Source organism: Dasypus novemcinctus, chromosome 8 (genome assembly GCF_030445035.2).
Source record: "Dasypus novemcinctus isolate mDasNov1 chromosome 8, mDasNov1.1.hap2, whole genome shotgun sequence".
NCBI lineage: Eukaryota > Metazoa > Chordata > Mammalia > Cingulata > Dasypodidae > Dasypus > Dasypus novemcinctus.
In genome coordinates this window covers 12508629-12529607 of record NC_080680.1, presented here as the reverse complement: position 1 = coordinate 12529607, position 20979 = coordinate 12508629, and the positions used below count along the sequence as shown (strand labels likewise).

General features: G+C 44.2%; 1 pseudogene; it reads right to left on the bottom strand.

Moving 5' to 3' along the window:
* Positions 1-717: 717 nt before the first annotated feature.
* On the bottom strand, positions 718-3915 carry LOC131279562 (gamma-adducin-like; annotated as a pseudogene).
* Between the last annotated feature and the right edge of the window lie 17064 nt (positions 3916-20979).

Below are 20979 nucleotides of genomic sequence, written 5' to 3'. Positions count from 1 at the left end.
GATTGTACCTTTGGCTATGCCGTATCTTCCTGTTTCTTAGTATGCCTTGTAAATTTTTGCTCATATATAGTCACCTCATTATGCTGGTGATTTTACAATATAGTTCTCTCAGTTGCTTGGTGGTTTTGTTTTACACTCTTTGATTTTTGGTTCAATTGTTCCTCAAACTTTAAGATTGTCCTGTTGAAGTTGTCAAAAGAGATCCAGGGACCCAGCAATAGGGCACTGACTAGACCTATGGGGTCTGGGAAGGAACCAGACAACCCTTGACTTCATGTCCCTTTGCCAGCAGATGACACTATTTGGGAAACCATTTCACAGAGAAGAATCCTTCAGTCTCCACCACACTGGATTTTCTGAGTCAGTGATTCTAAGCTGGGCTCTGCTATTTAGTCTCATGAAGACAAACACCCTCAGCCCTCCACCGCACCCTCCCACTTCTCAGGGATGAATATGACTTTGCCCTCCTCTGGTGGCTCTCAGTCGCATGTTTTGCCAAGGTCTTTTCCCTTGAGAATGAAGTATGTGGTGGCATTCCCAGTTGTCGGACCAGTAACTTTTCCTTTTCCTTTGGCCTCTTCGCCTCACTGTCTCCATTCTCTCCTAAACGTTACATATGTCACTCTCCTGGTGTGCAGATCCCCAAAGCAGCTCCATTGGACAATTATTACCCTTTCCTCCCTGTTTCATAAGAGAGCATCACCCTGCCTGACTTACTCAGAGGCCATCTTCAAACTTAATTTTGCCAAAATTCCATTTTTTATGGACACTTTTATTTACACCTCCTCCTCTAAAACCTGTAACTGTGTAACTGAATGCTTTATGCTTCTGAAAATCCAGTAAAAGTAGATTGTCCACTCCACCTTCCCCTGCTAATGCCCACACCTGCATTTCATAGGCATCTGTGCATTAAATATATAGTGAAAAACCTCCTCAACTGTTTCTCTAAGAGCTACCACACCATAATTCTTGAGAACCAGCACTTTGCAACTTGGCTCCAGAACTTTCTGCAGTTGAGTTCTCTCCTCTGGTTCATCAAGTAACCCTTGAAATTTGTAATAGGTGACTTCTTCCAGGATCAAGGATTTTGAGAAATGGATTGAAGACACTTGTCATGGAGAACACAGCTCCTGTTGCAGGGGTATGGATGTATGTCACACATTTAACATCAGGACTAGTTGAGTAGTTTGCAGCACAGGGACTCAATTCTGTATTTATGGCCAGCTTTCAAATGACTACTTTGCCGGTCAACCTATTATCTTATTATATTAGTTTCACCAAGTTAGAGGCTGTGGCTTCAGAAAAAGATAAGCATTTAGGAATTATTACAATGAAGTGCTGCTCCTCATTCTTTCTGAGATATGTTTTTCCAGGTGTGCCCATCCAAAAAGGTAAACAAATCCTTATAGGCAGGCAGGTTTACAATGCATAAGTTTTTCTCCCTCCACATAGTAGGATTTGTCTTCACCAGGAAGGTAGTGAATAGGTTTGGCCATGACAGGACAGAGGAGAAATGAGGTAAAGCTTAGAAAGGGCTGGCCATGATGCAATCTGCAATCTGTTGTGATGCTCAAAATCCAGTTGGGCTGTGGCCTTTCTCCATCTGTTCTATATCTTTTTAATTTTTACTTTAATTTTTACTTTATTTTTTGAATAATAAATTGTGTTTTTTTAAGAGGTACATAAACCACAAAAAAATGTTACATTAAAAAATATAAGAGGTTCCCTCATACCCTGCTTCCCACCTCACCACTCCTACCACATAAAAAACCTATTTTATCATTGTGGCCCATTCATTACATTTCGTGAATACATTTTGGAGCATTGCTGCACCACATGGATTATAGTTTACATTCTCCCCCTGTACATTCAGTGGGTTATGGCAGGATATACAATATCAAGCATCTGTCCCTGCAATAAAATGCCACCATATATCACCTCTACTTCCCTCTCCATACCATCAGCAACTACCTTGGCCACTTTCTCCAGATAATTGCTACAGTTTCTTCCCTTACTAGTCACAATAGTTCTATAGTAGCATACCAAGAAGTTCACTCTAATCCATATTTTATTTTTCCATCCTGTGGACTCTTGGTTGGTGATGTCCTCTCCACCTCTATATCAAGAGGGGGATTAGATCCCACATGGTTGTTGGATGTGATTCTCCTGCTTGGAGTTGTAGGCACACTCGTTCCCTCGTGTGGTGGTTGACCAACTTCACCTTCCTGTTAGCTGACCTGTGCATGTCCAACAAACTGGAGAGTAGGTGCTGCAACTCTGCTGAGGCTCAGGTCCCAGCTGGCACATGGCCAGTTCAGAGATTGAACTCTCTTGGGTATACACCAAACCTAGAATCAACCACAGGTTTAGTAAAAGTGATAGAAGAGGCATCTGTGGAAAGCTCTCATTTGAGTCCAACACCATCACACTCAGGAACACAAACTACCAGGTAGGGCCCACTAACAAGGCAATGAACTTTAGAGCCAGCCACCATGATCATAGAACCTGTGTGTCCCCATAGCCCTCAGGAGCACCAGTATCTGGAGTTGGGATCCTGCTGGGTCGTTGGGATCGTGCTGGGGCGTGCATAAGCACAACCCCTGTGATGACCTCCTGACTCTTTTTTGAAGATTCTTAATCCTATAAGCTCATTTGTCTTTACCATTTCCCTCTTTTATTCAAGGTCCCTTTCTAGTTGCATCACCAACTAGTGATTGGTAGTAATCCCTCAGTGACAGGGAGGCTCATCCCCAGGAGTCATGTCCCTTGCTGAGGGGAAGGTAATGCATTTACATACGGAGTTTGGCTTAGAGAGCGGCCACATTTGAGTAAACGGAGGCTCTCAGGAGGTAACTCTTAGTTACCCTGCAGCTCTAGGCCTAGTTGAAATTTCAGGCACACAGGCTCATAAGCATAGTCATCAGTATCACAGGCTCCTCATTGGACCATCCTTCTTCATATTCTTTGTTGTTGCACTTGGGAGATTGTTGCTGTTCCACTGGGAAATGTGACAGGGTCAGTTGTCATTTGTAACTGTAAGTACTAAGAAAATATGACAATTCAGGTCTTCCCCAAAGGTAGAACTCTGCAGTATCTGAGTAACTCCTTTCCTCTGCTCCATCATATTGAAATCCCATTGTAGATCAGGACACATATTCCTCTCCCTGATATATTCTCAGTCATTTTCATTAATGTGGTCAAACAGTTCTCATTGTGAGTCACCTTGGGAGGAGGAGGAGGAGTGATCACACCTTGACTGCCATCTGAACCTATGCTTTAGTTCTGTCATTTACCCTGGTTATCTAAGTCCATGGGAACAGCCAATAGGAAGCCCCCTCAGCCCACATGCTGCTGTCCTCCCCACTACTGCACATTCCCTTGTTAAGGTACCACAGCCAACCCTAGCCAAGGTACCTCCTGTTCCTGCTGGAAGGAGGGGTAAACTAAATTTTCTAATGTTAGTTTAATCTTAGATTCCTGGCATACACCTAACTTGGTCTTGGTCTATAGTAATATTTTTAGATTAAAGAATTTTATTTCCTAATAAAATTGTAGTTGGAATTTCTTCTTAAGTGTGTTTGGGAGAGATTGGACTACAATCCATTTGCTTCATTATCCATTTCAGGTCACCTATTCCATTTGTGCAAAAAAGGCTTCTCGAATTTTGATAGAGATTGCACTGGATTCATACATCGTTTTAGGTGGTGTCAACAACTTAACAATATTAAGTCTTCCAATCAATGAACATGGGAAGTTTTTCTACTTATGCAGTTCTTCTTTAATATCTTCCAGCAATGTTTTATAGTTTTCAGGGTTCATGTCATTCAATTCAGCTAAATTTATCATATGTATTTTATGGTTTTATTTGCTATTGTAAATGAACCGATTTCTTGATTTCCAACTTATGTTGTTCATTGCTGGTATATAGAAACCCAATGGTGTCTAAATGCTTATCTTTTATTGTTGAATTTGTTTACAAGCTGTCATAACTTTCTAGTGGATTCTTTGGGATTTTTCTATAAACAAAATTATGCCACCTGTGAATAGGGTCAACTTTATTTCTTCCTTTTTAATTAGCGTATCTTTTACTTCCTTATTTTTGCATGATTGCTTTGGCTAAAACTTCCAGTAAAATATTGAGTAGGACTGGTGAAAGTGGGCATCTTTGAATTGTTTTTAAATTAGGGAGAAAGCATTCCGTCTTTGTGAATATTTTGAACTCTCCATCACTTCAGAATACCAGTTTTGTTGGATAGGGAATTCTTGCCTGGAATGTTTTTCTTTTAGCACCTTGACTATGTCATACCATTGCCTTCTTGTCTCCATGGTTTCAGGTGAAAAATCAGCACTTAATCTTATTGAGCTTCTCTTTTACATGATGGTTCTCTTTTCTCTTGCTGCTTTCAGTATTCTCTCTTTGTCTTGAGCATTCGACAATTTAAAGTATGTGTGTTGGAGTAGACCTGTTAGAACTGATACTGTTTGAGGTGCACTGTGCTTCTTGGACATGCATGCCCATCTCCCCCAGTAGGGTTGGGAAGTTTTCAGCCATTATTTCCTCCAAACTCCTTATGTCCCATTTCCCTTGTCTTCTCCCTCTGGGATGCCTATAATGTGTATGTTTGTGTGTATCATGTTGTCATTGAAATTCTTAAGTCTCTGCTGAATTTTTTCTATCTTTTTATCTTTCTGTTCTACTATCTGTTTGAGTTCAGATGTACTGTCTTCCACATCCCTGATCCTTTCCTCTGCCTGTTCAAATCTTTTATTATGTGCTTCCAGTATATTTTTTATTTCTTGGATTGTGCCATTCATCACCATCATATCCATTATCTTTTTATGTATGTTTATAATTTTTTTCAGTATGCTCTTCCAGTATCTTTCCAATATTCTTAATCACTTCCTTCACTTCATTAAGTTGATTCATGATATTTTTGTGGATATCTCTGATTAGTTGTTCCATGTTCTGCATCTCCCTGGTTTTAGTTTGTTTGTTGGACTAGGCCATGTCTTCCTATTTCTTAGTATGGGTTGGAAATTTTTTTTTGGAATCTATGCATCTGTTTATCTTGATGGATTTATTCATTTGATTGGCGTCTCTCTCTATTCTATGATTTTATTTTGCTTTTGTTTTTGTGCGTGTGGTAAGATTTCACTTTGACCCTTCATTGCTCTTATTCTCTTTTCTTGTTGTTGTCTATGTTTCCTTGAAAGAAAATAAATTAGGACCAGAGAAAGGGAAAGAGATAGGGAAAGAAAAGAACAATAGTAATAATAATAGAAGAAGGCAGGATAGGAACAGTACAAGATGTAGGAAATTGATAAATTAACACAAATAAGAAGCACAGACAAATAAGATTAGAAACAATGAAAGAAGAAACAAAATAGAGAAAAATATACAGAATGAAGTAAAAGGCTGAAGGGTGAGAAGAGAGGACAAGAAAAGAGAAAATAGAGAAAGAAAAAAGTAAAAAAGAAAGTAAATAGAGAAAAAATGAAAGAGAGAAAGAAACAACAAAAATTGTAGACCAAATAAAAGGTGGAATGAAAGAACAACAATAGAAAACAGAAAATATAAAGATGAAGGAGAGAAAAAAATAGTACAGGTAGAGTAAATCAGTAAACAAAATTTAAAAAGAATTTAAAAAAGAAAAACAAGCAGAGGAAAAAAGAGAGGGGAAACACAACAAACAAGAAACAGGACAGCAGTGAATCATTTTTAAAAAGGAGACAGAAGGAACAAATTTAAAAACGAACAAACTAAAATAAACATGGAAAAACATCTTTTTCTCAGACTCCTAAGTATCTTTTCAGGCTGCTGATGTTCATCAATCACTTCCCTGTAGCCTGCCCTCGGCAAGATTTGAACCAGTTTTAGTCAGTAAAATTAGGAAAATTTTTAAAAAGGAACTTTTTTTTAGGTCCGAGAAAAGCTAATACAAAGAGAATGTCTGTATTTTTTCCTGTCATCAAGTTTCAGCCAGATGCCTGAATTCTCAAAGAAGAGGCAGGAATTGCACCAGGGACCTCACACGCGCTAGGCAGGAATTCTTGCACTGAGCTCTTCCGCCTCCCTAGGTTGATTAGCCTGTGGGAAGGCATCCACCCCTTTCCCTCAGGCAGGTTAGATTCCCTGCAGATTCCCTGCAGTTCGCTGGAGTCCAGCTGATCAGCCGCCAGTCTCTGCCTCTTCTCTGATGCAATTCCTCTCTTTACAACACATTTGGCTGGATGTGGCAGCCTCCCTGAGGAGATCCCCCTCCCCTCTCTCAGTTGAGTCAGGGTCCCTTCCAAGATTCAAGCGGGGCCCAGCTGACAAAATTCATGGGAAAGAAATCGCTCTCCTCGCTCCCAGACCCTCTTCCTCACGGGTGAGCTGCCCTCACACTCCTCTTTGGAGCTGGGAGCCCGCGGCTCCACTAGGCACTTGGTCCTGAGGGCAGGGTACGTGGGCCGCTCCCAGCCACCGAGGCAAGCGAACCCCGATTTCCCCTGCCTTCCTTACCTGTGCAGGGCCCTCCAGAGGGCTCAGAGCACCCTCCCCTTCTGTATATATCCAAAGCCGCTGGCAGGGAGGAAGAGGTCTGCTCTGCCCTCAGGTTGATATAATCCGCCAGGAGTTTTACTCTTGCTTAATATCCAGGCAGCCGGGAGGCCTAATAACTCACGATTACTTGTTTTGGCTTCTCCATCTCTCTGGCCCTCGCTCTTCTGGGAGTTGTAAAGCAGTGTCCTGCTTTGCTGTTCCCCAACGCAGGCTTCAAGGCAGCTTCTGGCTCTTTCTCCATTGTTTTAGTGAGCTGAACCTTATCTGCCTATCCCATCCACCATGTTCCCTCTAAATGTGCATTCAGTCTTTACTATGGAGTATGTCTTATCTCAGAAGTTTCATATCTGACCTTTATGATTTTGAGGATGTTTCCTTCTATTTCTAGTTTTCTGTGTGTTTCATTCCAGAACGGTTGCTGGAGTTTGTCAAGTGCCTTTTTTGTGTCATTTCAGGTGATCTTCCATTCTATTCATGTGGTAGTTACATTAATTAATTTTCTTATGTAGAAACACCTTTGAATTCCTGGGATAAATCCCACTTGGTTGTAGTGTATAATCTTTTAATGTGCTTTTGGATTTGGTTTGCTAGTATTTTGCTTAGGACTTTTGCACTTATATTCTTATGGAATATTGAGTATCATTCCATGCTATGGATGTACCATAGTTTGTTTAGTCATTTATCAGTTGAAGAATATCAAGGACTTTAGGAGTTTTAAATCTGGGCTATTATAATTTAAGCTTTCCTAAGTAATCATATCATACATATATTTGCATGCAAGGAAGTATTCTTGTCTCTGAGGAAAAAGCCCAGGACTGCAATTGCTTGGTTTTTGGTTAGTGCATTTTTAGTGTTTTCAGGAATGTCACACTGTTTTACAGATCATCCATACCATTTCACAGTCCTGACTGCCATCCATGATAAATCCAGTTTTTTCCACCTGTGACAACATTGGAAATAATCGTTGTATTTTATTGTAGCCTTTCTAATAGGTATTTACCTCTATCTTGTTATGGTGTGGTGACTAGCATTGTTGACATATTTTCTCTTGTTTATAGAGCATCTTTACTTCCTCTTTGGTGTAATGTCTCCTCATGTCTTATGCCCTTGTTGTTAATGGAATGTTTGATTATTTACACTTGAGCTTTGAGAGTTCTTTATACACTCTATCATTCATTCAGCAGATATGTGTTTGGCAAACATTTCTCCCAGTCTGGACCTTGTCATTTCATCTTCTTAACAAGATCTTCCACAAAGCAACACGTTTTGATTCTGGAGAAGTCCAGTTATGTAATTTGTATTTATGAATCGTGCTGTTAATGTCATATCTAAGAACATTTCACTGGATTCTATGTCCCAAAATTTTCTTCTAAAATATCTTCTGAACTATTTATATTTTGTATATTGTAATAAGCGCTATGATCTGTACTGGTTACCTATTATACTATGATGATTCTCAGGTTGATGTTCTTAGTCCTTCTTTCTTTCCCTTTTGTGCTCTGGCTATCAAACTGCTGTAGCACCTTCTGTTGAAAAAATATCTTTCTTCCATTGTGTATATCTTTCTCAAAAACTAGTTGTCTGTACTCATGCATGTTTATTTCTGGGTTTCCTCTTCGTTCTATTCTGTTCCTTTGATTTATGTGTCTCTTTTCCAAAAACACACAATCTTGGTGTAAGCAGTTATTTAGTATGCCTTGAGGTAGTGTACTTCCTCCCAGTTTTTCCTTCTTTTACAAATTTATTTTAATTCTTGCAGTTCTTTTAACTTTGATATGAGCTTTAGAAAACAGTCTGTATTTACAGAGGCTCATGCTGGTAATTTCAAAGGAATTGTGTGAAACCCGTATATATCACTTTGGAAGAATATCACATCTTTTCTATGTTACTCTTCCAATCCATGACCACTAGATGTCTCTAAAGTAAGTAAGAGATACAACTGTCCGTATTTGCAGATAACATGGTCTATGTAGAAAATTCCAGGGAATCTACACAAAACATCCTCAAGTAGTTAAGTAATTTGAACAGGTTGCAAGAGAGCAGAAAAAAGGAGAAAAATAGTTTTCTCTACAATTGCAACAAACACATGAAAACAAATTAAAATGCAATGCCGTCTGTAATCCCTCATGAAAAAGAAAATAATTTTTAGATGTAAGTCTGATGAAACTAGTCCAAAATATTTGTTTACATGTTCCTTGATTTCTTTCAAAACTGTATTGTGGTTTTCAGCATACAACTTTTGGACTAGTTTCACCTGCAGGCTCTTGTAATGGTAGGATCCCAGTCAAGGAGGTGGGGGCAGGGTCACAGCATACAAGCACCTCCCAGGCCTGGGTCCTGGAGGTCCTTGGGTGGTGTGAAGTCTCCTTGGATGCAGGGTCCCCAATGAAGCAAATGTCAATTTGTGGGGCCAGGGCACTGGACCTTAGGGTCCCAGTTTCCAGCATGAGGAGCAGAGGCAGTTATGCCTCGTGGAGGAGGAGAGGTTAGGACCACCTCAGGGCATTACAGTGACAATGATGACACCACTGTCAGCCTCCACTAAGTTCCCACTCTGTGCTAGGAACTGTACAAGGCCCTTTCTATATCTGACATGACTTTCCTGGGATCTGGTAAGGTATTGTAGTCATGTACAGAGCTGTAAACTGAGGCTCAGGGCTGAGGGTCCCATGCCGAGGGACTGGCTTAGAATCGTCAAAATGGAGCTCATGCTCAGATCTGTCTACTTAGCCCTCCCTCTTCATCGCCATGGTGTGTGTACTCCAACTGGAGAGAAGATGAACCTGAGTCTCAGAAAGGGAGGGCTGGTCTGTGGCCCATGGGCAGGAGTAGCCATGGGCACAAGCAACTCATCCTTAGCTGCTGCCCTTGATCACAGGGCTGCTTCTCCTATCAGGTGGGGAGTGAATCATGGGCACTGTGCCAGGCTCTGAGCAGGGAAATGAGGCCTGACGTCATCCTACTCCATACAGGAGGCATTGACTTCAGAGCTGCATCCTCAGCCCTAGGACCTGTGTCACTTCCTCTCATTTCCCAGGTCAGCCTAGCACTGGCTACCTGTCCAACCTCCACAGGTGTGATATCCTTGGTGAAGTGCAGTGCACAATCTTTCCTCTAGTTCAGCCCAAAGCCTGTCCCATGGGGAAAAGCCAAAATTGAATTCCCAAGGTTTTGAGGGTTTCCAGGGACTCTGACAACACTCCTTACCCTACAGATGTCCTGTCTTCTGAATTCATCCCACAGCTTGGCACTGACTACACCTCTTTGCAGTTTCCAGGATAAGAAGTCAAGTTCAGGAACCAGAAAGAGACCTGTTTCCAGGAAATATTCAGGAATCCAAGTAAAAGAGGGAAAGCCTGGAATAGTAACAGAAGTAGAATGTAGGACTCAAGATCATCTACTGTGGGGAAACTAATAGAAGGGAATGGGAGCCGGGATGCGTATGGGACTCATTGTAGGACTCTGCCAGGTAGGTTAGAACCAGAAATTTTCTTCAAATCATACTTTGGCAATAGAATTTGTATATACCTTGTCAGGACAATTTGTATATTCTACACCTCAACAGGCACTGGAGGACAGAGTCCACCACTGGAAGCCACTGCCACCAGGGGTTTTCTCCTGAGGGAAAAGATGGCACACATCCCTGCTGAAGTGTTGTTTACCTTCCAGCTCTAGAATGGAGGGGGAAAATCTTGCTGTCTTTAATGACCAAGGATAGCTAATTTATGGCTTGTCTCCTGATATTTTATGACCTCTTGTTTAATAAACTGCTTCTTTACAAAGCAGGCTCTGCACCTCAGGTGCTCATCTGTCAGTGGAAACAAGCACGAGAGGGTTCAAGAGAACGCAAGCTCTCGGCCAGACTTCCGAAAGGCAGCCAACCTCCGAAGCTGTGAGGGAGTCGCTCTGTATTTTTCCTGACCCCTGGATCTGTGTGTGGGAAGGCAATTGGTCTGAGATCTGGGAACAGAAGATCCAAGAGGAGCCCAAATCCCTGGATTTTCTGAGGAAATGTAACCTCTTCTACTAAATGACAGCTTCCTTCCACGATAGCCTTGCCTTGAGAGCTCTGGTCTTTTCTTCCTCTCTCTCTCAGCTCCTTAGTCCCCTTTGCTGAATCCTCCTATTCTCGCCCCACCTCCAAGTCTTGCTGTTTCTCAGCCCTTGGTCTGGGGGATCTTGTTCCCGTTGCCTCTCCCCAGCTCTCCCTCCCTTGCCTGGGCCCTTCAGCAGGCGCCCTCCGCTCTCTCGAGCTTCAGTCTCTTAGGCACACCTGCAACCAGAGTGCCACCAAAAGGGCTAAGTCCCAGCAGCTTGGCCTGAAGTTCAGCGCTTCAGTGGTAGTATCATGGCCTTTGACCTCGCCCCTTCCTAAGTCCCCCAGTAGCAGTGATGAGGCCCCCCCGCCATGCTCTCACAGTGGTCCTCCAGCACCAGATTTAAGTGCATGTGACCACACCTTCAGCTCTCTGTCCTAAGGCCCAGGCCATCAACTATATCCACATGCCAGTGACAGAACCAGGGCTAAGGTTCTTGAGCCACAGCCTCCCTAGTCCTCCACCACAGGCTCTGAGCTCCTCCACCTTTAGATCCCATCCAGGGACCTGCCCCGTCAGCCCATGTCCCCTCACGGCATGTCTAACCCCCAGGACCCATGTGCCTCTGACTGCTAAGTAAATGCCCCAGCCCTTCCTCAGCCCAGTACTGGCCCCTGGCCTTTGGCCACCGAGTCTGTACTGGTGGTCAGTCACCCCTGGCCCCAGGGTTTTACTGATACAGAGGACATTTTCCATGAAAAAGGGATTTTGTTTTGGGGAATCAGAAAATCTCAGGCAATGGATGAAAGAAGAGGGAACAGAAGGGAATCACTGGTCATGCATGTTCTTAGGGACAGAGAAAATGGGGTCTCATTTCAAGAAAGGTGATGCCACTTCCCTTCCTCCCATATGGAAACAAAATTTTAAAAAGCAACTTCTTCATAAAAATTATGGAAAGAAAGGAAAGCAATTGTGTTCTGTGACAATGCACACAGTCTCCTAGAGGCCTTACCCAGGCCTGACCTATGGTTTGGGCCTGGCCAAGCACAGGATGAAGGGCAGACAGTGTTCAGGCCGGTAGAGGAAGATTCTGGGTTTCCTCACCAAACCTTTTGTTTACTCCCGCTTGTGTGTCCTGGGAAGGAGGGGATTGGAGGCCCCTGACACCCCCACCCCCAGCTCCATCCCAGAAGGAATAAGACTCAAGTGTACCAAAGACTTTCAGAAGAATCTGTCCAGGAAGGAAAGACTGGGGCCTGGGGACAAGTGTCTCCAGGATTTCTGAGGACCACTGGTTTCTCCCCACAGTGAGGAATGTGAGTCTTTGGGGGAAAGAACTGGCTACTCATGATGTTAGGTCATGATCTCAACCTCCAATGGCTGCAGAGGCCAGAGCGTCCTCTTCAGAGACCTGGACCCCCCCCCTGGGGCACTGAGAACTGGGGAGGGAGCTCCAGCCAAAGTCAAGACAGTGCTTGCCCCTTCTAGTTCTGCCCTTTGTCTGCCCCTAAAGTTCTTTGTCCTTCCCTGTAAACCTCTGTAGTGGAGGCCCTTAGAAATCCACCTGGGTGCCTTCCCCTGTGCACCTCTGTGATTGTCAGCACTGCTGGTACTCATGGCTGACCCCTTCCTGGAAGTCACATGGCCCTGGGAGCAGCTGGCAACCAGTGACCAACGGGAAGTGCCAAAGGCACCTCTCTTGCTTCCAGGTGTCTCTGGTAAGATTCATGTTCTAGAGGTCTCTCCAGAACCTGGCTGAAACTCCTGTCTGTTGAAACCCACCCTTGCTTCATCTCTTCTGACCTCTCCTGCTTCCCACCTTCCAGACCATTCTCTCAATAAATCATATCTACAGGTATCCCCATCTAAGCTTTGCTTCTGATGAACCTCACCTACGGCAGTTGGTACTGGAAGTAGCCCTAGGAAGCAGAGTTCTAGGGGTGACTCAGGCAGCTGGCCGGGAGGTCTCCATCTCCAGTGTCAGATGGGAATTGGGAGTCCCCAGTATGCTTCCGTGCAGTGACTGCTAATGAGGAAGGGGCACTAGCCAGTGCCATCCTTACACTGGAGGCGCAACATGTATGATGAGAGCCACATGTCTCGGGTCACATACGACAGCTGCACAATCCCCCTCAGGCCCCTGTCCCCATTCCGGACCCCACACACATCCACCTGCCTTGTTGACCTACTTACTCCCTGTCCTGGGCACACACACACCCTGCACAGCTGCCCACGGAGCCATGTGAACATGGACACGGGACCCACAACTCCCTAAAACACGGACACTCGGACCACCTCTGATCTCCTTGCTTCCCGAATACACATATAACTTCTACCGTTCCACGAATATGTAATCACCGCACCCCAGATACGCAACTGTGACTGCCATGGGCTGAAATCCATGCAGCTACAAGCTGTACCTCCCCAAATATGCACGTGTGCTTTCTCATATGCTCCACCCTCCTTGGATCCACACCTGTAAATGACACCATCAGACACTGAAAGCTCACACATACACACGTGTGTGCATGCTACTACCTGCCAGAATCCAAATAAACAGAATCCTAACTCCCAAAAAACTCACTCAAACTTAAAATTTTCATATACAGTAAACTGTAAATATGCCACACCCCCAGATATACACAACTACTACAACTCCTATACACACACAAGTTGATTAAAAACACAAAACATGTATAATCTGATTAAACAGACACCACACCAGAAACTCACATAGACAATGGCTGAAAGCCAGAAAGCCCTGATGTTCCCCCACACTCCCAATACACACAGATCTCTCCAAAAACATATCCTGGACACACAAAAAAACCCCACACCTTAAGAATGAACACACATAAACACCTTTCATTTTCCAAATACAAAACCCATTAGAGCCCCCCATTCTTCCACACACCTGATATAAACACAAATCCCCTTCTAGGTTTCAAACCTCTCAGACACTTCCCTTTATAAACAAAAATCCCATCACCTTTAAAAGGTGCATATAGGGACGTGGACTTGGCCCAATGGATAGGGCGTCCACCTACCACATGGGAGCTCCGTGGTTCAAACCCCGGGCCTCCTTGACCCGTGTGGAGCTGGCCCACGCGCAGTGTTGATGCGCGCAAGGAGTGCCGTGCCACACAGGGGTGTCCCCATGTAGGGGAGCCCCACGTGCAAGGAGTGCACCCTGTAAGGAGAGCCGCCCAGCGGGAAAGAAAGTGCAGCCTGCCCAGGAATGGTGCTGCACACACAGAGAACTGACACAGCAAGATGATGCAAGAAAAAGAAACACAGATTCCCAGTGCCGCTGATAAGGATAGAAGCAGTCACAGAAGAACACGTAGCTAATGGACACAGAGAGCAGACAACTGGGGGGGGGGGGAGGGGGAGAGAAATAAATAAAAACAAACAAAAAAAGTGCATATATACTCTTACACCCAAGCATTCAAATTCAATTCCTGAGAAATATACTCACACCCCCTCTGCTCACACACATACACCCCAGGTATATTTGCAAGCACCCCACAAATGCCCAAGCCCCACATATGCATAGAACTGTCCCCACTCCCCCAGCAGCAGCACGTACCCGTGACCCACAGCACTAGGATGACACCCAACTCACCACATTTCCTGATTACATTCACATCCCTCAGGGTCCCCCGGCTCAAGCACCCAGTGCCAGAATCTTCCACCCACAAATCCCCATACAGCCCCACAGTTACCACATACATACGAGACTCCCTGTGCCTGCTGGATATACACGGTAATAGTCAAATCCACAGAACCCCGAAGAGTCTCAGATGCTAGCTACTTACCTACCAGAACCCTGAATAAACACTCAGAATCCCTTCTCCAAAAAGATGTAAACCACACAAGTAACAAAAAAATCACAGTCTATAGTCTTTTAAAAAAAAATACAAGGTCCTCCAAAGCCCTGAGTAAACAAACATTTAAGTATTACAAATATCTTCATATCCCACAAAAAAACTTGAAATCTCATATAACCCCCCAAATCAATTGCACAGACCCTCTGACAACACCCAAATACATTCAAGGCAAACTCACCTATTAATACTCAACACAGTTGCCTAATTCCAAATGTTACACATCCAGTCCCCTGTATCCTGTGAACACACACATACATATGATGCCCCAGGAGGTGAAGATAAACAGTAACATGCCTAAAAAGACACAGACACATCAACATTCTCTGAAATACTCACACATGATGCCCCTCTGTACCCCAAAATGCATTTGATAATCTTATACCCCCAAATACAAACTTGCTCAAAACTCCAACTTGAAAAACTACGAACAGACTCCATCCTTCTGTCTAGAGAACAGGACCACCAGATAACCCCCAGCCACCCTGCTTTCTCCATATCCTCCATACCAAAAAAATAACCCATAGTTGGTGTATACTCAGGAGACTTCAATCTCTGCACTGTCTACGTGCCAGCTGGGCCCTGAGCCTCAACAGAGTTGCAACTTCTACTCTCTGGTTCATTGGACTTACCCAGGTCAGCTGACAGGGAGGTGAAGATGGTCAAGCACCACACCACCACTCTGGGAACTGTGAGAGTCTACAGCTGCAAGCAGGAGAATTCCATCCATCAGCCATGTAGAATGTAAGTCCCCTCGATTTAGAGGTGGAGTGGACATCACCATTTTGGGGTCCTCAGGATGGAGGAATAAAATACGGATTAGAGTGGATTTACTGGTATCCTAGTATAGAATTATTGTGACTCTAGCAATGGGAGTAATTATATCATTGATGTGGAGACAGTGGCCATGGGAGTTTCTGAAGGCAGGAAGAGGGAAAAAGAGGTGTGATATTGGGGCATTTTGGGGACTTGGAGTTATCCTAAATGATATTGCAGGGACAGGTGCAGGACATTATATATTCTGCCATAACCCACTGAATGGACTGGGAGAGAGTGTAATCTACCACATAAACTATAATCCATGTGCTCCAAAATGTACTCATCAAATACAATGACTGTACTACATTCATGTGGGAGGAGTGGAGGGTATGGGGAATGGGGTATATGGGAACCACCTATATATATATTTTTTTTTTCTCCCTTGTGTCTTTTTGTGTGTTGTCTGCTCTCAGTGTCCATTCGCTGTGCGTTCTTCTGTGTCTGTATTTATTTTTTATTTCCCCTCCCCCTTGTAGCTTGCTTGTTTTCTGCTCTCTGTGTCCATTTGCTGTGCACTCTTCTGTAATTTTTGCTTGTCTCTCTTTTTTGTTGTGTCACCCTGCTGAGTTCGCACTCCATGATGCTTCTGGGCTGGGCGGTGCTCAGTGTGTGGGCGAGCCTGCCTTTACAAGGAGGCCCCAGGACGCAAACCCAGGGCCTCCCATATGGAAGATGGGTGCCCAACTGATTGAGCCACAGCTGCTTCCCCTATATTTTTTAATGTAACATTTTGTGTGAGCTATGTATCATTGAAAAAAATATATAATACAGAAATTAAAAAGATTAAAAAATATTGCAAAAGAAAAAAATAAAGGCTAGGTGCTATGAACAGATAACATGTGTGTTCTCAATATACATAGATCCAGCTCACAGTTCACTAAACCCATCACCCTACCTTGTCTCACATACATGTCTGTGTACACAGACATATTTACAGTATCTCACAATACACTCAATATGCATAGAAACACACGCACATTCCCAAAGTGGTTGACTGTGTTGTTAGGCAGAATAGTTGCTGTTCCTTTCTGCAGTGTCTCTGAAGAGAAAATACTATTAGCCTGTTAAACCCTGGTATGGCCATTTGACTTGCTTTGGTGCCTGAACACCTACAAATTACTCTTGTCTAATCCTTAAATTCATGCATTAGAAAGGTAAACATAACTCTGAAGTAAGACACAGCCCAGAGTTCAACTTGTGCTCCATACATTCTCCAAACCTGTAGAAACTTCCTACAAACTCCCTGAATAGTCACATAAACTGCTTAAATCCTAGCACACACAGCCCACAGCCTACCTAAAACATACGTAAACCATCAAAATGTTCATCCTATACACACAGCCATCCCCACCCCTTGAATTCACATGTACAAACTCAACTTACATACACAGAAACACCCACTTCCCCTAAACACATCTCCCACAACCCTGAAGACAAACTCACACACCCAGAATATATATAAGTGGCTCTGAACTGAGAAAGAGATGAGTCTGGTGGACAGTGGGAGGGGCCACAGATCTCTCTGCCCTGAACACCTTGCTTCCCTAGTTGACTGGAATGTAGGTGGGAGACAGCCCAGCTGTCAGCCCCTGCAAGGATTGCATCAGGACAGGGAGTCACCTTCTCCAGGGCTCACCCTTTCCCAGGAAGGCTCATAATCCAGTGGTTGATGGAGGCAGGTGAGAAAGACCTGGACTACTTAATTCAACTGAGGAAAGAGTAGACTTTGTAGAGCCACAGTCCATCTGGGCCAGCTGAGACAATTTTGGGGTCTATGGCAGAATTGACTTCTCTCTCTCTGTCCAATCCTGATTTATTTTTACATTTCTACCTTTCACAGAGATTCTTTACTAACCAGCTTGTTCACTAACTTCTGTATCTCAGTCTGCATTTCAGAGAAGCCAAACAGACAACAATCACCCATTCCTTCATTCAACAATTATTCATGGAGCATCAACGACATGGGAAAGATGCCTCATGTGGGTCTTACACTGTAGAGCATCGAGCAGGCTATAAGTAAATAGCAGTAGTCTGGATTCATGCACACACTGAATTTCTCAGATGTCCAGTCAGCAATGAGATTTAGTGCTGCTAATGTAATGAACTCTGCAGATAGAAATGGGAGGATGTAGCAGTTTGATATTATTGATGAATTCACAAAAGAAATATTGGATTATGTTTGTAAACTGGTCTGTTCCTCTGGGCATATTAAAATATATTGGATTCAGAGGTTTACTTGATTAAGTAATCAAGTAAATCTCTTGTGCCACTAGGGCATTGAGTCCCCGCCCCTTGGTGGGTGAGGACTCCCAGATAAGGCATGGCAAAGGACAGAGTTGGGGTTTTTAATTTTGCAGTTTTGATGTTGGAGTTTGATGCAGAAGTCTTAAGTTGGAGCCCCAAGAAGTAAGCACATAGAAGAAAGAGAAGCAAGCCCCAGGAAGAGAGGAACCCTGAGCCTGGAGAGAAGCAAGACTTGGGAAGGGAGGAACCCAGGGAAGCCTGAACCCTGGCAGATGTTGGCAGTCATCTTGCTCCAACACGTGGAAATACATTTTGGTAAGGGAAGTAACTTATGCTTTATGGCCTGGTATCTGTAAGCTCCTACCCCAAATAAATACCTTTTATAAAAGCCAACAGACTTCTGGTATTTTGCATCAGCACCCTTTTGGCTGACTAATACAGGGGATGAAAATAAAGATGAGAGTTATCAAAAAACACTTGTTGATTGAAAATGTAAGAGAAAATTAAATTACCAAGGGGAGTCAGTTTCCTCATATAAAATCACTTCTATAGTGGATTCCTCTTTTTGGGATATCTGCAGTCTGGGCACTGAGGTTCAAGTTATTTTCCAGGTATACCAGTTATCCATTGCCACAATAGTGCAGATAAACAAACTACATCTGAAGTCAATGGATTACAGCCATAGGTGTAGATTTCCCTCAGGCATCTGAGGGTTAGGGTTTGCATCTTGGCCCTCTTAGAAAGTTCTCCTCTGCTCTAGGCTCCCTCACATGTCAGGGTTTAGTAGAGACACAGTCTGTTCCACATCTCCCCCTCAGCAGGAAAGTCTGAGAACATGCACATGTCAATGGCCAACATTCAAAAGGAAGTCCCAGAACCAGGTCCCAGAGGCAGAGGGGGGAGGCACTGCAATGTGAGAAGGGGAAGGGCAGGGAGGCCTGGACAGAAGAGCTCTGTCATTTTGTCTTCTGCAACAGGTAGCTGTGGCTTCTACCTCACCAAGTTGTACACTTGGAGAGGAGAATGTTATGGCAGGTTTTTGCAATCCTACCCTGGGGGAAAGCTAAAAACACATTCCCTGGTCATCTAATCCTTATTCAGCAAACAATTCTTTGTGGTGTCCTTTGTGCAGACACTGGAAAGGCTATTGTGGAGAATTCAGAGGTGAATAGGTCAGGTCCCAGTGTGCTTGAGGATTCTAAACCACATAGAGGTTTATAACTAATTTTGTTCTCATCTGAGTCCATCACAGACATATTTGCTGATGGAAGGGTGGGTAAGCAGAAAACTTGGCCTGCAGGTGGAACCTAGACTAGTCAGCTCCAGGCTGACAATCTTGTAGGGCTTCCTGCTCCAGGCAGCAGCAGCCAGGAGGTGAGTCTGGGAAAAGGGGAGGTGTGGGTGTCTCTAATGCTGAGGTGGGGCCTTCTCTTCTTGACTTGCTCTCTCCACCTCCTACTGCAGAACTAAACCTGGCTCAGGCCCCATCCCAATTCCTGGCCTCTGTCAGCCCTTGTCTGGGCTCCCTTGAGCCTGCTCTGCTTTCCACATCTGCAGGTCCTGGGCTCCTTCCTTTAGCCCCTAGAACACAACCTCCACCTTCAATTCCACACTTCTGCAGCAGACATCAGAAAGACTTCCTTTTAGGAGCAGCTGCCCAGTGGCGGCACAACAACCTTCTGAGTCTCCTCAGCCCTCACCAGTGCGTTACTGTAGGGCCTGTGGGACCCCATGTCCTGGTGTGGAATTTGAAGGGCAAATGGCTTGTCACCATCAGCCTTTGGAGAGCAGAACAGTCTGGGGCTCCAGGGGGCATGGCCATAAGGACCACTCAGCGAGGAGCCGAGATGTGGGTGGAGGGTAACACTGGTGGTCCTGCCCCCAGGGTGAGGGCTCTCCCCTCCAGGCCTCAATCGTGGCATCCAACATTGGAGCAGCAATGCCAGGCTGGGGTCTGCAGCCCTAAGACCACGCTCCATCCTCCCAGGTCAAGGCACACCCTCTGTCTCCTCACATGGTGGTTTGTTACACGGCCATCTTAATTCCTTTCAATTCTGAATGAAACTGCTATAACCTATACCGGTTTTGGAGGGGGATTTAAGAACATTTTTTTTTTAATTAGAGAAATTGTAGGTTTACAGAAAAATCATGCATAAAATACAGAGTCCAATATATTAGGACGATTAACACCTTGCATTAAGGTAGTTCATTGTTACAATTCATTAAATGACATTTTAATAGTTGTACTACCAACTATATTTCATGGTTTACATTAGGGTTCACTTTTGTACAATCCTAGGTTTATCTTGTTTTTCAAATTTTCTTCTTGTAGCATATTTGCATCCTTAAATTTCCCCTTTGACCACAATAAAATATATAATACTGTGCTGTTAATTATATTCACAGTTTTGTGCTGTTTTAAATCATAAAAGCAAGCACAGCACCATTCTCCAGTTAAGCACAGTATAATTAGTACAGCAAATTGCCACTGAGTTGAAGTTAGGATACAAAAAGTGCCATGGAGGCCACAAGAATCCCTCTGTACCACAGGGAAACATTTATTAGAGCATTTATAAATGGGGCGTCTGCTTCTTTTGTGGTCAGGAGAATTCATCACAGAGGAGAAAAGGCCCTAAGGAGACTCACCATTAGGAGTGAAGCCCGGAAATCCTTGGGTGGGACTGAGGGAGGCAGGAGGCAAGTGTGATGTCATGGGGTGGCCACCCTTCCTAGTCACCCCCAGTAGAATTCAGATCCATTTAAATTAGAGAAAGTAAATAAGGTCCAGTAAACCTATAAGAAAAACATGAAGGTGAGATGACATTCCCGGTGCAAGGGGAGCCTTCCTTTCCAGATAGAGAAAAAGTCCATGTCCAAAGGGTTCCGAGTCAGAGCCACATCTCCCCCTAGCTGGACCAACCAGGTGCCACCTCATCATAACCCCCATTGTTCTCCACCCCTAGCTCAAGGACAGAGCCTTCCCAATTTCTCCAGTGTCCCCTCACTGACACCTAGAGGCCCTGCTATCCCTGAAGACTCAGGTTTCCACGGACATGGGTTGGCTGAGAACTAGTGATACAGCTGACTTTTTTGGTACCCAATATTACCTACCAGGGAAGATGATGGTGGGTGGGTGTGGAGTGGGGGCACATGGTTCTGCAAGCTTTCCAAAGCAGGACACTGAGAAGACAGCATCCTTGTCCAACAGTCATGCTCAAGAGAAGCCAGTAGCACCTGCAGCATCCAGATGATGCTGAAAAATATTTTCCTGGGACAGGACTTGCCCCATTTGACCTCCTATCCAGGAATCCTGAAACCTCAAGATTGCTGAACACTAGTGGAAAACTGACCCATGAGGTTCTGCAATCCACAGCCATCTTCTAGCTGCTCCATATATCCAGGGACCCTTGGTGTGAGGACCACAGGAATGCATCAGGACCTTTCA